This window comes from Ochotona princeps, chromosome 3, assembly GCF_030435755.1.
Source record: "Ochotona princeps isolate mOchPri1 chromosome 3, mOchPri1.hap1, whole genome shotgun sequence".
Classification (NCBI taxonomy): domain Eukaryota; kingdom Metazoa; phylum Chordata; class Mammalia; order Lagomorpha; family Ochotonidae; genus Ochotona; species Ochotona princeps.
Window position 1 is genome coordinate 80,508,985 of NC_080834.1, and position 17,043 is coordinate 80,526,027.

A 17,043-nucleotide genomic window follows, 5' to 3' on the forward strand; every position below is an offset into this window, starting at 1 on the left:
GTGACAGTCTCTCCCAGAAAAGGCCAAAATTGTGTTTCATACTAAAAATATTTAGATTCATTGAAGGCTAATAATTATATTGCAAAAGAAAACATATACATATTCTGGAAATGAAACCAACCGTAAAATGACTACATTTTTGTCTTTATTCTTTTTAGAACGTTACAAATAAATCCTCACTTTTTCTTGAATGTATGCTTTTATTTAACTTGTGATGACAAATTTACTTATCATAAAATTTTTAAAATTATAATATCCAAAAATAGCCTAAATTCTATTTAACCCATACATTTACAAGACTGTACATAAATGCATGTATGTACAACACAAGCATCTTCACACACACATTTATACAGAAAAAAGAGAATAGCTGTTGAAGAGATAGTCAAAGACTTATTTTGGGGGGAAAGCAGAATTTTGGTTCTGTATAGAAATAGACCACACAATACTACTATAGAAAATGACAGGTGCATGAAACATGCACCATTTGACATATAAGTTTGCAAACTAATTTTTGGGTTAGAGTCTAAAATGGAGGCAATTATGTCTGAAACACACTTACTAAGTACCATGTTAACATACACTTTCAAAAGACTCCCCCCACAGTTCCCCTTAGACCTTGGAAGAAGAAAAGACCTCTGGCAGGACCTGATTCAGTGTACTCAGTGTTTGTCCTGCTCATGGTCGAAACTGGCCTTTCCAAGCTGAAAAGACAGTTTGGGCAAGAAAGAAAAATGAAAACTCTCAGAATATACTTTCTTAAAAAAAAAAAAAAAAAAAAACAGGAAAAAAAGACACTTAGACATTTAGTGGCAAAAGTTTAGCATCCTTGAATAATGGAATTTTAATAAACATTTTACATGGTTTGAACCTTGAAAATGTGTTTGGGAATCTGCACTAGTGTCCCAGGTGGGTAAGAATATTGCTTTATGGACTTCTTTATGCTATCAGAGAGGCCTAATGGAATTAAGAAAAAAAAGTCTGCCACTTCTATTAAATAAATAATTTATTACAAAAAGGTGATTGTTATTATCAAAGATCTCTACGGACCAGCATCCATTTTCTGTCACTGACTCATGTATATGCCGAAAACATTTGTGTCTTTCTCTGACTTAATTCTTACCAAGTTGAATAGCAGTTTTGCTTTTGGACATAACTGAATAAAACTCCATTAAAAAACCTATTTCAAATGGACCTTATTTAACTACTCCTTTGAATTTCCAAGAATACCATTCTCGGAAAACTCTTTAACAATGTCACCTATTTTGAAATGTAACTTTTCCTATGGGGAAAAAAAAAAAGAAGGAATGAGGAGAGAAAGCTCCTCGAGACTGAATTTGAAATAACAAATACATTATGTATGGTCCCCAAAATGTTAAATGAATACTTACAGTTGTTGTGCAAGATGGCCTGATACACTTCATAGCTTCCACTTTGTAAAAGATGGCCAGCCCCCCACTCCTCCCTACCCAAGCATAAATAAACAGTCACATACTAAAAGAAAATTGTCCTAGGATAAAAACTGCTTGTTCAGAAAGTTTGTCTTCTTACTAACCATAGTAATATCCCACACATGTGAAAGCCCATCTGCAAAATAAAGTTAGAAAGCAGAGTACCTTTTTTCCTTCTCAAAATATATCCCCAGAAGCAACATTTCTGTTATGATAAAAATAATTATTTGTTTCTTACCCTCCCTCAGCAATGACCCCTCACTGTATGTCCAATGCTATCAAATAAATATTCTGACAAAAGTATTCTACCTGTTTCAAGGATTTAAACTGTAAATATGGACTTTAAACTTCAAGGCAAAACAAAGAACAAGACTCACTTTAGTAATATCTACTACTGGCACTGCAGCTAAAACTCACTGGCAAATAACTGACAAGATCCAGTTAGCAATAAATAAGGACAACATGATATATAGACAGACAGATGGAATTACATAAACAGACAAGAAAAGCAAAGAGCCAAACATACGGAGGGGTCTGTTTTAAAGGAGTGAAAGATTCTGATTTATTTGGTACTTTCCTGAGGGGGAAAAATACTTTTGTTTATAATTGTTTTAAAGTAATAAAACTGAATCACAGGAATACACCCTTAAATAAGTAGTAAGAAAATTAGTGGAAATTAGTAGAGGTTTGGCCTCCTCTACATGCTCCAAATTTTAAGCTAGCACTAGCTGTGTCAAACTTAAGTCTGGAAATTAAAATGCAAAGAAGAAAGAATAAAAACACTGGGGGCTAAAGAAGATGAAAGAGAGAGAGGGGATTGAGAAAGCAGGATTTTTTTTTATGAAAGTTGTCTGCCCTACCTTCTTCCCCAGCGCTGAGTTTCTCTTCTCATAATCGGTGTCTCCCTGGAAGTACAGTGTGAGTGGTAATGACTGCCTGCCTCCCTAATGAGTCCATTTTCCTGCTCTTGATGTTGTGTATATACACACACTGCAACCTACCTTACAAACCACAGAGACGGGAAGAGAGAGCAAGAGAGGGAGGGGGTTCAGAGAGAGAGAGAGAAAGGCAGAGACACAGCAAGCGAGTGAGAGAGGAGAGGAGAGGAGAGAGAAAGAAAGAAAAACAGAAAGAAACAGAGAGAAAGGCACAGACAAAGCCCTCCTACCAGACAGCAGACAGCCCTCCTTCCCCTATCCAGCAAAATGCAACTCGTCTAATGCAGCAACAGGTTCAGCTCTGCCAGACTAACAGAGTGACAAAGGTATATTCTCTATATCATTACTGCTTCGCAAATAAACAGTTTAAGAGCAGCTGGCTCCACCTTCTTTATTTATGCTCCATTATGAGGAATGTATTGTTTCAGTTCTGGCACACACTACGTGTAATTATCATAAATACATTTTTTGCATATTAGCAGGAAATAGTGAAAATGCATAGCTTATTTCTGCACTCTTTTAAATTTATTTTTTAATGGGAGAAGAATGTCAACAAATCTGCTCTGACAAAAGCCTAATATGATTTTAAAGTCAAAGCAGCCTTTAAGAAGGCTCTGTAAGAAACAGACTCCATACAAAAGAAAAACTGATCTCAGACGAAACTGATAACTACAAACAAATCACTGATCAGTAGATAAATCCAGACTATATATAAAACCGCAGACAAAAACAGAATTAAGTTTAATTAAGTAACTAATTGGCTGGTATTCTAGAAGGCAGACTGGTTTCTTATTTTTGAAGCATCTAGCTGTACAGATATCACAATGCAATATACTCTGTATGAACAGGTGCAATGCATAGAGTACATGATGTTACAACAACAGAAATAAATCCCTTAAGGTGTTACCACCACTAGCAGGACAGGATTTCATAGGAATCCGAAACCACGGCAGATATCCCTTGATCTTTTATTAAACAGGAAAAACAAAAATAAGCAATGCTTCTAAATAAGCCTTGCTTAACAGAAAAAAATCTGTTTTCTTTGTCTGACACTTTTAACCATATTTAAATGTAGCAGGTCCAAATTAATGCTGTTATTATGAACCTCGTTCCACAACAAGCTCCCCCACATGACACTCCTACTCCCAGGAGTCTTTTCCCTGTAAGTAATGTATTTGTAGCTATAGGATTACAGAACTAGTTTCAACCTACACTCCTCATCTCTCACTTTTTTTTTTTAAAAAAACTAGACTGTATGATGAGTCACACTGCATTGTAGCAACATATCTATCTGGACACCCACCTGCCTTGATGTATTTCTATAGTTTGTGTATCATATTTTATGAGACTTAGGAACACTGAAATGGAGTGAAATGTGCTGAAAAACATTTATACACACAAACAATATGAGTGCATCTGACTTATTCAAATCCTGCAGTTGGGCAACAATTATTATGTTATCTGTAAAACTGCTTTTCATATGGCTTAGTACTCTAACGGCTCAAAAAATAAAAAGTGTTCCTTTACACAAACAAAACTATTACGTTTAAAATTACGTTATTACATTTATTATGTTTAAAAATAGTTTTTAATTTAAAATAGCTACTTCAGTATGTAACTTACAGATCAAGTATCTATATTTGAGTCACAATTTTTTTAGGATGTTATATAAATCTTGGGTCATGTTCAGAACACAAATCAACATTGCTTTAGTTATTTTAAGGGCAGAGAGCCCATATAGATTAGAAGCATATATTATACAAATTGTCTTAAGAAAGTTCTAGTAGGGAGCCAATAATTCAGGCATTTTCTGGTGCTGTGAGAGTGTTACCTCTCTCAAGGGTAGTTGCTTAAGAGAGAAGAAGTTCTAAAACAGATGTAACACACCCCCTACTGTTACTTATATGTCTATATAAAAACCACTTCAAAATATACTTATTGCACCCATGGTACTAGCACACATTTTACTGCTCTGCCCTGCAGTTGTTTTTTCCACTATTGCTCTATTATTTTACTGAAGTTTCATTCACTATTTTTAAAAAATGCCAAAAAAGCACACCAGAATCACTGTGACAAGTTCAGTTGAGCTATTTGTAGTTACTCATTTTTCCAAAGTTCTAAATATTATTTTATGTTCCTATAATACAAGGAGAATAGGATGAGAAAATGATTTGCTTCCAAGAATATGAAGAACTAAGTCTTTTCATCTTCCTAACAACAGCTAGCTACTTTGAAAGGGCAAAAAAAAGGGGGGGGGGGGCAAATGTTTTCACATACTGGAGTGCCCATGTTCAATACCCACTAGCCACCTAATAACGTAGACCTTGGGAGTAGTGATGATGACTCAAGTAATTGGGTCCCTAACAGCTCTGGCTGGGCCCTTTGAAAACATCTGGACAGTGAACCAGCAGGTGGCAGTTTCTCTTTCTGATAGATATATGTGTATGTGCGTATATCATATATTAATTATATGTATATAAATATATAGCATATTTATATTATATATTTTATATATTTATAATATATTACATTATATATGTATGTGTGTGTGTGTGTGTATATATATATATATATATGTATATATATATATATATATATATATATATATATATGTATATATATAGTAATGGGTGCATCTCCTTAACAGACACCTCACCAAAGATACAGAAATGACACTGGGTATATAGAAGATAATGTATATCATATGTCATTAAGAAAATGGAAATTAAGATAATGAGACAACACTATACACTTATTAGAATGACTTAATTCCAAAACAACTAACAGCAGCAAGTGTTGCTGCAAGTATGGAACAGCAGCAACCCTCAGTCACTGCTGTTAAGAATGCAAACTAGTACAGCAAGTTTAGAAGAAAGGTTTACACAGACTCTCAATATAATCCAGCAATTGCACTTGCTGGCACTGATGCAAAGGAGTTGAAAACTTAGGCTTACACAAAAACCTGCACACAGATGTTTATGGCTGGTTTGTTCATAATCCCCTAAACTTGGATGGAACTAAAATATTCTTCAGTAGTTGAATGAATTAACCAAGGTACATCCAGACAATTAAACATTATACAAGACTAAAAAGAAATAAACTACCAAGCCACGAAAATACATGGAGGAAACTTAAATGCATATTACTAAGTGAAAGAAACCAATCTGTAGAAGTGACACACTATATTATTCCAACTATCTGACATTTTGAAAAAGGGAAAACTATGGAGAGTGTGAAAACATTACTGGCTTTCAGGACTTAGGGAAAAGTGAAAGACAAACAGAACACCAAAGACTCTTAGGACAGTGAAATTACCCTGGATATACAACGTATACTTTTTCATGCCTATTAATATGCAACATTAAGAGGGAATGAACCTTAATATAAACTATAGACTGAATTACAATCACCTGTCAGAGGAGGTTCATCATTTTCAACAAACGCCATTGCTACAGTTGCAGATATTATTGTAACAGGAGAGGTTACGCATGCATGTGGCAAAGCAGTAATAAGAAATCTATGCTCTTTCCTCCAAATTACAGTGAACCCAGTACGCTCATAAACAAGAAAGTATACTAAATTTTTAAAAATTTTTTTCTGGTCCCAGCATTGTCAAAAATAGTTTTTACATGCTGGGCAAGTCAAGTAAACATCCTCAACTTCAGTTTCTTTGTAGAATAATTAAAAGTTAAATACAAAACAAAGAAATTGAATTAGATAACAAAAATTTTATGATATGCCAGCTAATGCTTTAGTGTTTACAATGTCCCTGAAGCTGTTCTGTTTTACTCATTAACTATTAAACCCTAAATAAGACGCTCTGTCATGCACACCATTACTAATCTCATTTTCAAGTGAAGCAACAGGGGTAACTTTCCTGAGGTCACACAGTATAACAATACTGAGAGCTGAAGCCAGTATATCTAGTTTAAAAGACACATGCTTAATCCTAACATATCCAAAAATATGTAAAAGTAGATAGTATCTTTTTTTAAGTTTTTTAAGGATATAGTAACACAATCTAAAGTACTTACTCTAGTATATTTGATATTAATGACTTATTCTAAAATAATTTACCCTTATTGTACTTTGTGTGCATAAATTAAGCACATTATTGTGTGTTCACAATATGCCACATACTGTACTTGGGAGGTGGAAACTGACAATAAAAAGTATGATACAGTGCTTGCCTTTGAAGATCTAACAGACAAGTAGGGGCCAGGCATGCAAACAATATAATTAGTGCAAGCAAATTATCTTGCCACAACATAATGTGATATCCTATGTAATGCAATGCCTTAAATCTTGTAATCTCTCTCCTCTTATAAAGCTAAAAATGAAATCCAACAAAACAAATATAAACACCTAAATTTATAATGTCTCTTATGAGATAATTGTGTGTAAGGGTAAGGGGAAGTATTTAGGTTAAAGCTAGAAAGAAACTGGAGTTTTTAGACCCACTGGACATATTTTATCAATTTCCCCCAAGGTGCCTAATAAAGTGTTTACTACAAGCACACAATATCTACATAAAATACTATGCAAATCAGTGACAGATACTGTTTTGGAGTATATACTTTCATTATTGATATATATTTTTTGTTTTAGATACAGAAGAACAAACAGAGAGGGACAATAAAACCTTCATTCCATTGGTTTATTCCCTAACTGGCCACAATGGCTGGAACTGGGTTGGGGTACAATCCAGGTCTCCCACATGGGTTGAATGAGCAGCTGCTTTAGCCATCACATATGCCGTCAGGGATCCGTACTGAGAGGAAGTTAGGAGTCAAAGTTAGGAATTAAATCCAGGCACTCTTCTGTGGAACACTGGTCAATCACTTGCTCCCAAATGTCACTCTTTTTTAGAATACAAAATAACTTGTTCAGAGTCATTATGTTTACAAACAAACACTTCCAAAAGTATGTGACAGGTGAAGCTTTTTCATTTGCTAAGTTTTTTAAAGCAAAGAAAGTCAATTTCAAAATCATTACTACTAAATAAAGCACACTTTCACTGAGTCTTTTCTCAGAACTCATTCATGTTTTAATATGTGAGGCGTAACAGGAAAAAGTGCTATGATATTTTAATATTTTTAACAAGCACATCATCCAAAGAGATTCTGCAAAGAAGGAGGAAAAAAGTGCCATGTAGCAATAATGGACAGAGCTAAGTGACAAAGTGATGTCCAGGGTTGCAGGCCAGGTGGAGGGTGGTCAGCACGAGCAAGTGTCTCGCTATGTAGATGATTTTGTCATTGAAGTCACCACTATAATGTCAGCTGCATGTGTCCTTGTGTCCAAATTACATGACAATTTTTATTTATGCCCATCTATTTTAAAAGTACATCCTATCAATCCCAATGAAAGCTAAGAGTGTGTGGATAAATCATAGGTTGCCAATATTGGCCAGCAGTGTGACCACTCCATAGGAAGAGATGAATATTTAACTTCATTTCTAAACAACCACCTCAATGTGAGTAACTCAGTTACAACTCTAATTCACATTGCTAGAAGCTTGTGTATACGCTTCCTCCAGCAAGTGAGCTAAGAGCCTCACCACCACCCCCGGCACATGTTTTATTTGTAAGCATAGTTGGTCAATATCTGGCAGTAAACATGAAACTCAAGAAAGTTTTTTAATTGACAAATAATTGAAAGAATGATTAAACAAAGCAATAGTACATGGGTTTTTAAACACTGGTTAATTAAAAACTTTAACAAGATAAGTCTAATGACATAAGCAATTTGTAAATATTATCTTTAAAATATGTATTAAGTGACATAAAATTATATCCTTATGTTAAAGATCTTACGTTAAAAAAATGGTAATAGCCAAAAACTAAATTTCTGTTACTTTGGTCCATGTCTGAAACTTTCACAATGTGTTGTATAAAAAGGATATTTCCCTAAAGTTGGTAGAATTTTTTAATTCTCATCATTACTGAGAAAAAATGTAAAGCCTTTAGCTCGTATTTACATTTGGCTTATCTTGTTTCTTTCACAGCCACAATAAAAATGTTCAAGTACAATTCAAAGTTAGCCTTAGAGTTCTTCACAGGAATAGAACTGCCTCCTATGAAAAAAAAAATGAAGGAAGAAAAGAAAAGAAAAGAAAAGAAAAGAAAAGAAAAGAAAAGAAAAGAAAAGAAAAGAAAAGAAAAGACAAGACAAGACAAGACAAGACAAGACAAGACAAGACAAAACACCTTGAAAGGTTGTCTGGGTCAGGGAGCAGAGCTTGAATAATTATCTTTGGGAAATTAAACTGTACTACCTAAGCAATGAACAAATACGTGCAATCAGGGTAACCAAAAAAAAAAATGGGAGGAAGAAGAGGGATAATGGCAGGAAAGAAAAAAGAACAGTGACAAATTCTCCAAAGTTAAAGTGGCCAAAGAATTTATTAAGAGTAAATGCCTAATACCAAATCCTAAGTAGATGAAGTTTTGCAATGCAAACATTCTCCTTTTCAAACCTTCAGGAAATGTGTTACACTTTACAGTCTTACTTAATAGTGTAATGATTACTTAAAGAACAAAACAATGAAGACACTTTCACCAGTATACTGTAAACTTTGCAAATATGGCAGTTTCCTAGCTAGAAAGAACTAACTAGTGTCAGGGTGTACAGTGAGTGACCAGTGATTAATAAAACTCAAATGTGTCTTTAGTAGTATGTGCTTTCCAGAGCAGCATTCAGGGTCCATCTCCTGACTCCAGCTGTTTGCTAATTCAGACTAGTAAGGTAGCGGTAATAGCTCAAATTATTGGGCCCATACTACCCACTTGGGAGTCATGTTCTAAGTTCCTTGTTTCTGGATTCACTCCTGGCTACTGCAGGAGTAAAGGGGATTTGGGGATTTGGGGAATGAACCAGTAAATAAGGGCATTCTCATTCTTTCTCTCTCTCTGACTCTTTCTTTCTTTCTTCATGTCTCAAATGAATTAGGTAACTAAAAATAGGTAATTTATAAACAAAGTGTCTTTAGCCCAGAATGACTCATACCCAGCTATAATTAATAACTCTTTGGAAAAAATAAGCAAGAGACATATGATCATGGATAAAAGCATAAAATGCAAATGTCTGAAATATAACATTACCATGCATTTATTCTTACAATTCCTATATACTGATCTTAAATAACATTAATTTACCAAAATTTAGAAGATGTGAGTACTTTCAGTGACACAGTCTGTAAAGTGCTGATTTAATGAATTAAAACAGACAAAAATGCAATAACTCCCTGACCACAGAAAAATGCATGAGACATAACACTATGTGAGCTCTTGCTATTTCCCACTTGGTCATTCTACTAAACAATGTAGGACAATGCAAGTAACTATCTCCAAAGTTTTAACACTTACATATTTTATTCATATGTGCAGTTCATATTTAAAACACAAGGAAAAAGCACTTATTGAGTATATTCTATAGGAAAAATTAAAGTCACAAGAAAATGTACAACATGCATGTTCATTGTTACAGATGTTGTTTGTCCAACAAACTGAGAACAATTCCAATGGACCACTGGTGAATTTACATTTCAAAACTCAAGAGCTTCAAATTTTCCAAATATATACAAGCTGGTTTCTCAAAATAAAATTGCCAGCACTACATGTGTCAGATCAAGCACTACATCTTTAATTTAATCCTCCCAACAGCATTGTAAGAAAGGTAGCATTAATGTTTTTGTTGTACACAGAAGAAAGCTGAAGTACCAAGAGTCAGACCTAACCTCAACCCAAACGCAATTAATGAGCAAAAGGAGAAACTTGACAAAATTATTCCAAAAGTTTCTGAGAATAATAAATTGATGAGATGAAGAAAGTATAGAAAAAAAAGATAAGCAGGAAACAGATATGAAAGAATAAGTAGTGTCTAGACAATATTATATTTATTTTATAAATCTTGAGGAAATCTATATTAAGCATCTCAAAGAGAGAGTAAGATGATAAAGAAAGCAGCATATGAAAAATAACTTTTAAATGTGACAAAAGAAACATGTTATGAACCAGTTTGGTCAAAGAGTTAAAAATATTAATAACAATCTATCCTATTATTTTGAAACTGGATAACAAAGGATTCAGTGTGATAGTAGCATGCCAAGTCCTCTTAGGCAACGGATTACGGGATGGTTCAAAGGGTAAAAACAATCTTTTATTTGGGTTTAAGAAAACTAAGAATCCTAGTAGATTGTAGGCTTAAGATCATGATGTTTTAAAAAATGAGGTAATACAAACTTTTATAAAACAATCTACATATTCATCTTCATTTCTATCAAGGATATAAAAACTATATTAATTAGAATATATAATCTGATGTTTTATAGACTTTGAATTCATTACATTAACTTTTAATAATTGTTTCAAAACTCAATTTTAGCCAGATTATCAATACTTTTTCAAGTGTTTTCTATAGAAAATAAATTGTGTTACATGAGGAATATCCATAAATTTGAATTTACCACTAAATAATAAGATGTTCACCTACATTTCAAACTGATATTTCACCATAAGTTGTAATAATTGGACCTCCTATATCACAAATACTCCCACTACTTGCAAGTATGTTGTAAAAACATAAAACAGGTATCTTACAATTTGATGAAAATTTTGTACATAACCAATAATCTATAATAAAATCTGTGTTAATTATAAAAAGAGCTATGAAAGAAAGTTATCAAACCGTAGAGTTCATTTTATAGTTAATGGCCCAGGACTCCAATACATGTCTCATATGATATCATATCTCAAAGTCTGATGTTGAAATAACTTTCAAACTGCCCTTGGCTAGTATTTTAATAAAATTAATGTGCCTTTTGCCCAAAATAATTAAAATCATTCCCATCTACCTCCACCAATAAATGCATTGAGTTCTGAATTCTATTCCAAAATTAATGTGTGCTTTAGCAGTTTAACTGGTACAAAAATATTTACCCTGAATGGATATTACACAATGCATGCATGTAATAAAACATATTACCACATAAATATGAAATTTTTATATGTCTGTTACATTTTAAAAGAAAACAAAGAACTCTTAAAATAAAACAGAAATAAAAATGTCTTAAAACGTTTATAGCATCAAAGATATCATAGAATGATAGTTATGAAGTATTAGATAGTAGAATTTAATTCTGTAGCTTTCCAGGTTCAACATTTTTACTAATACTGTGATGAAATTTAAATATATTTCTATATACTTAAACTAAGTACATAGAAAAAAACATAAAATTATTTTAAGCAATAGTAAGGGGTAGTAAAAATACTTATAGCTGATAAGGCATGGTAACAGACCACCAAAAGAAACACGTTACTAACCAAAACATAAGTAAAAGACAAATTACTAAATGTATCTTGAACACAGCTCCTAGCTTTGAGTAACAAAACAGAATCCATCTTTTGAATAAAAAATAAAAGCTGAAGATGCAGCTTTACTTTACTATTACTTTGCCTGCATCCTTGCAACTAAATTTCCAACTTTTGAAAAAAAAAATCAGTAAAAATACTTTGTTCCCTAGACAGACATTTGTCTACAGGTTCTTATGTTCATTTGTATTTGAAATATTAGATTCTTACTAAAGTCTTTCAAGTTTGGTTGTATGTTTTCCACTACATGTTAAAGTTTTAATTTCAAAAAATCATAATGCCATCCTACAGTACTTGTGCTCACTGTTGACACCAATTTACTTGGTAGACTAACTTACCTACAAGTGATGAATGAAATCCTCTTCTATACTCTCTTCTGTGATCAAACTTAAAACTACATTTCCCATACTGCTCTATCATGAGGGAAGACACTGGCATAATATCAAAGATAAATAGGTTTTTAAATTTCTTTTAAAGATTTATTTATTTATTGTAAAATCAGATATACAAAGAGAAGGAGAGACAGAAAGATCTTCTGTTTGCTGGTTCACTCCCCAGAGTGGCCAGAGCTGAGCTGATCCTAAGCCACAAGCCAGGAGACGGAAGCTTCCTCAAGGTCTCCCACAAGGGGGTGCAGGATCCCAAGGCTTTGGCTTGTCCTTCACTGCATTCCCAGGCCACAGGCAGTGAGCTAGAATGGAGGTGGCATAGCTGGGATAAGAACCTGTGGCCATGTGGGATCCCAGTGCAGCAAGGCAGAGACTTTAGTCAGCAGGCTACCATGCAGGATCTTTTAATGCTTTTCTTCATGCTTTTGGCACAGTAGTGGTGCCCCATCATTCCCAATCCAGAAGCTCTTAGGATCTGGTTTCTGAGACTACAGACTGCAGCAAGGTACTGAAATTATAGAACAACAGCCCTCATCAGAAGTGAAAATAAGTTATAGCAGTCATGACAATCCAACAGCCTTGGCAAATGGCAACAGCATCAGTGTGGACTCTGAGCTTTTGTAGTGCTAGTAGTAGTATGTGTAGCTCATTTCATACAAAGCACTGGCAAGCATTTTGGGGTTGCATCAGCAGCAGAGGGCTTATAACCTCTAAGTAACAAAACTTTCCCCTTGATTTCTACCAGTGCTCACTGATGAGTAACACTGTCAACTTTTTTGCTCCACCAAACTTTTAAATACTCTTGTAAACAATCCCTTGAATTAAAACTTTTCTGTTTCAAGTCATTTCTATTTAACTGACTGGGCACAGATGAATATAAGCCCACACTTAATAGATGCATACCTATTTTTAAACTGGACATTTGCTACCATTTCACATATACTAGAGAAGATGCCATAACAGGCATTTGTTTTACTTTTTTTTGTTTTTTAAAATTTATTATTATTACAAAGTCAGATATACAGAGAGGAGGAGAGACAGAGAGAAAGATCTTCCATCCAATGATTCACTCCCCAAGTGAGCCGCAACGGCTGGTGCTGCGCCGATCCGATGCCAGGAACCTGGAACCTCTTCCATGTCTCCCACACCGGTGCAGGGTCCCAAAGCTTTGGGCCGTCCTCGACTGCTTTCCCAGGCCACAAGCAGGGAGCTGTATGGGAAGTGGAGCTTCCAGGATTAGAACCGGCGCCCATATGGGATCCTGGGGTGTTCAAGGTGAGGACTTTAGCCGCTAGGCCATGCCGCCAGGCCCCATAATAGGCATTTGAAAGATGATACAGATAAGAAATAAATTCTGTAAATTACATTTTAATTTTGTCTTATTAATAAGCTAGAATAGAATAAGGGAAATTTGATTAAAGGCATCAGCCTTTACATCATGACTTGATTATGTACTTTGTAAAACAGTCATTTAAAATACACTACTATCTTCAGAGTAATTTGATACTTAGCTGTCATAACTGTCCTAGGGCATTAGGGGAGAATTCCTCACAAAATAGTACATCTGGCTGGAAGAACAGTACTAGTAACTGTCCTTAAATAATCACGTCAATCCCAACAACCACATGTGTAGAAGATTTTACGGAATTATGACTGGTATGTTTCCATCTCCCCAGATTTCAAAAAGTTATTCTTCTGAATTAAGAGGTATATGTAGTAGTTTACTTTTCTAACAAGAGAATTTTAGAACCTATCTAAAGTCTGCATTTGGAGGATTTTCAAGTAAACTGTAAAATTCTGTTGCAACTTATTAAAAATATGCACATATACATTTAGTACTATCTTTCATGTATACAGAAGCTAGCTTGAAAATTAGTTTTGGCAACAAAATTGTATTATTACAAAAAATTACAAACATTCAGTTCGAAATTCTCTCTCCACATCATAGTCCTTTAACAAGCAGTCATCTCAATCATTATTAATAACATTACCTTAAAAAGAGAAATCAAATATATTTTTCAAAAATATGTTTTAAAAGTATAGTATTGGTAGTCTTCCGGTCATCATATAAAGGGCAAGCAAAATTATAACCCTTATCATTCTACAGAAAAAATAATATAGTTCTAATAAATTTGATACTGCATTGTAATATTCTGCCAGTGGAGTATTATATAACCAAAGAACCTCAAGCAGTGCAAATGCTATTCATGGCCATACTTTTACTACAAAACATCCTTACTTGGCCTTTACTTACTCCTATGTTGTAAAGTTTTAATTAAAAAAAAAAAATCAAGCATATCATTGCTATCCTGCAGGCTCATGTGTACTTTGACCTCAGTCAATCTACTAAAACAGCTTGTCTATGAAGGGGGCCAAACTTCACATTTAGAAATACTTCTACAGCCTAACCTTGAAAATTTTCATTTTATTCCAGGCAAGCTGATCATTCCAGCACTTTAAAACTATATTGATATAGTCAATGTAGATTTTTCAGAATGAGTTGTTTTATTAGGGGAGTTTTATTTTTTTAGCTGCATACAGATTCATTCTCAGAAATCCCTTAAGTGATGATAAAAATGTAGTTCTTCCTCTTACTGAAGTTGAACTTAAAATTACCATTGGTTAGAACGGTAGAAGTACATCTGGAAAGATTAGCTTTTCATATTACTATTTCTTGCCCATGGAACAACCTCTAGGAATATGGGAAAACAGAATATTTAGAGTAGAAATAACACGGACTGTAAAGTCAACCAAGCTTATATGAATTTGAGTCAGTCTTTAACATTCACTAGTTATAAGTAAGGAAGTTAGTACTTTTCTCTGAATTCAGTTTGTTCATTAGAAAGTTTCAGGGAGAAGTAACAAATGACAAAGTATTTGACCATTAGCAAAATTGTAATAAATGACAATTTCTTCCTTTTCTTTTCCAAACCAGAAGTCTTCAAATTTTCTTATATTATGGATTTTTCAAACTACTAATTATTCACAGCAAATTTTTTGTCATATAACAATTTTTAAAATCATTTCACTTAAACTATTTAATTTAATCTGCACTGTTGTCCTATAAATTTGCTATTCTTCTAACTTTTTACAGTGATAAGCTTCTGAAAAAAAATAATAAGATTTTGCATCACAATAAATTACAGAACTAGTTTCACCTAGATCATCCAGAGCACTCAGTATTCAATCAAACTCATTTCCCTATTAAAAACAGGAGCCCTAGGCTGAGCAGTACAAATTTTTTTAACTGAGAAAGTGATATTCCATCTTAATAAATATTTTGAATTATTTGCCTAGGACCAAAGTGAACTAAAGGCATATTCACATTATGAACACAAGTGATTTTAGAACCTGAGACTTTTCTTGATGCAAATATATTCTCCACACAATTTCCTAGATAATGGCTTTATATGAAAACAATTAAGGAAACAATAACTACATACCAATTTTTAGAACTATTTTGTTGGCCCAGCATGATAGCCTGGTGGCTAGGTAGCCTTGTACCCACTGGGAGCCCACATTAGTGCTGCTTCATATCCCTGCTGCTCCAATTCCCACGACACACCGCACAAACATGGGAGACTAAGAAGAAACTCCTAGCTTCTGGCTTCAGATTGACTCAGCTCCAGCCTTTGCAGTTACTTGGGGAGTGCTGCCTTTCCAATAAATATAAATAACTCTAAAAAAAACTATACTGTTAATTTAATGTGAGAAAAGACTCTCAAATGAAAACTGAAGCATAATTTTAAATTCTTCAATGACGGGCCTGACGTGATAGTATAAAGGTTAAAGTCCTCGCCTTGAACACGCCAGGATCCCATATGGACGCCGGTTCTAATCCTGGAAGCTCCACTTCCCATTCAGCTCCCTGCTTGTGGCCTGGGAAAGCAGTCGAGGACGGCCCAAAGCTTTGGGACCCTGCACCCGCGTAGGAAACCCAGAGAGAAGTTCCTGGCTCCTGGGTTTGGATTGGCACAGCACCGGCCATCGTGGTCACTTGGGGAGTGAATCATCGGATGTAAGATCTTCCTCTCTGTGTCTCCTCCTCTCTGCTTATCTGCCTTTCCAATAAAATAAATAAATCTTTTTAAAAAATTATTCAATGACATGGTATACGTCATTGAGTAGAAATAGACTGTCTAATCTTCTCTTCTCTCTTTTTTCTAGGGAGAACCTACTACACCACACTTAAAGAATCATTTATTTTGGGCCCAGTGCGATAGCATAGTGGTTAAGGTCCTCGCCTTGAATGCCCCGGGATCCCATATGGGCGCCGGTTCTAATCCCGGCAGCCCCACTTCCCATCCAGCTCCATGCTTGTGGCCTGGGAAAACAGTTGAGGACTGCCCAAAGCTTTGGGACCTAGCACCCAAGTGGGAGACCCAGAAGAAGCTCCTGGCTCCTGGCTTCGGATTGGCTCAGCACCAGCCATTGCGTTCACTTCAGGAGTGAACCATCGGACGGAATATCTTCCTCTCTGTCTCTCCTCTCTGTATATCTGCCTTTCCAATAAAAATAAAATAAATCTTAAAAAAAATCATTTATTTCAAAACCTTACCTTTTCTAGAGTTTGTCTTGTATCAAAAAGGAGGAATCAAAAATTAAAAGTGTGTAAGTTATCCATAGATTAAATTCGATCCATAGATTCACAATTTTATTTTCAAATCTTTGATCTACTAGTTTAGACAAACCTCTTAGCATTACTAAAATGGGGAAAATAAATGGATCTGAATTTACTAACATTTATCAAGCACTTAATCATATCATGACACGATGCCAAACAATTTTCATATCTCACTTAATAATCAGCAGAGAATAGTGAAGTTCAAGTTCCCAAAACAAAACCATAATTTAAATCAAACACACTAACACTAATTCTATAGTATAAATCTTT

General features: G+C 34.4%; 1 protein-coding gene across 5 annotated transcripts in view; it reads right to left on the bottom strand.

The window, feature by feature from the left end:
* Positions 1–17,043, bottom strand: part of ZBTB20 (zinc finger and BTB domain containing 20) — a 770,381-nt gene that overhangs the window by 732,361 nt on the left and 20,977 nt on the right. For 4 of the 5 annotated variants that reach the window (XM_058661911.1, XM_058661910.1, XM_058661913.1 and 1 more), the window contains exon 1: positions 2,312–2,967. The exons of the other annotated variant lie outside the window; for it this stretch is intronic. The gene's annotated coding sequence lies outside the window, so the exon portion shown is untranslated. Of the gene's footprint in view, positions 1–2,311; positions 2,968–17,043 lie in introns of those variants that run through there. 5 annotated transcript variants of the gene reach the window in all.